Source organism: Chenopodium album, chromosome 18, assembly GCF_948465745.1.
Source record: "Chenopodium album chromosome 18, dcCheAlbu1.1, whole genome shotgun sequence".
Classification (NCBI taxonomy): domain Eukaryota; kingdom Viridiplantae; phylum Streptophyta; class Magnoliopsida; order Caryophyllales; family Amaranthaceae; genus Chenopodium; species Chenopodium album.
The window spans coordinates 32,788,767-32,789,445 of record NC_137851.1 but is presented as its reverse complement, the minus strand read 5'-3'; the positions used below and the strand labels follow the sequence as shown (position 1 = coordinate 32,789,445).

At 43.6% G+C, this 679-nt stretch overlaps 1 non-coding gene across 1 annotated transcript; it reads left to right on the top strand.

The window, feature by feature from the left end:
- The first annotated feature begins 209 nt into the window (after positions 1-209).
- On the top strand, positions 210-311 carry LOC145593305 (small nucleolar RNA R71). The gene has a single exon (XR_014102656.1). It is a non-coding gene; the product is annotated as a small nucleolar RNA R71 (small nucleolar RNA).
- The last annotated feature ends 368 nt before the right edge of the window (positions 312-679 follow it).

Genomic DNA, 679 nt, shown 5'->3' with positions numbered 1-679 from the left:
TAGCATTTACCTCATACCTTCCTCCCTTCTTGGGAATGTTTCTTTCGTCGGGGCTCCAATCGGTGTAGTTTAGAACTACATCTTCAATGGTCTTGAGCGCTTCTGTTGGCGGCTTGTTCATGATTGGTCCTCCTAATGCCCCATCTAACAATATGCAATCTACTCTCTAAAGACCCTTATAAAACCCATGGAGCAGAAGCCAACCCTCCATGCCATGGTGTGGGCATTGTTGTTGGTAGTTCTTGAATCTGTCCCAAGCATCATAAACAGATTTGTCAGGATCTTGTTGGAAGTTTAATATTTTTGACCTCAACTCCCCGTTTTCCTTAAAGGAATGAACCTCCCAAGGAACGCCAAAGTTACCTCATTCCATGTGTTTAATGAGTTTGGAGGTAACCTATCAAGCCAATCACTTGCCTTTCCCGTAAGAGAAAACTTGAACATGCTCTACAAACTATACTTTAGGGTCACCCCATTTGCCTTCACGGTGCTACAATACCGTGTGAATTGCTTGAGATACACAATGGGATCCTCGTGTTTTGCCCGGAGAATTAGTGACCCTCTATCAAGGTAATAAGGGTGGGCCTTATCTCAAAATTGTTTGTTTCGATAGTGGGAGTAGCAATCCCGCTTGCTTTTTGATAAGGTGGGGGAACACCAAACTCTCTCAAGGTTTTAT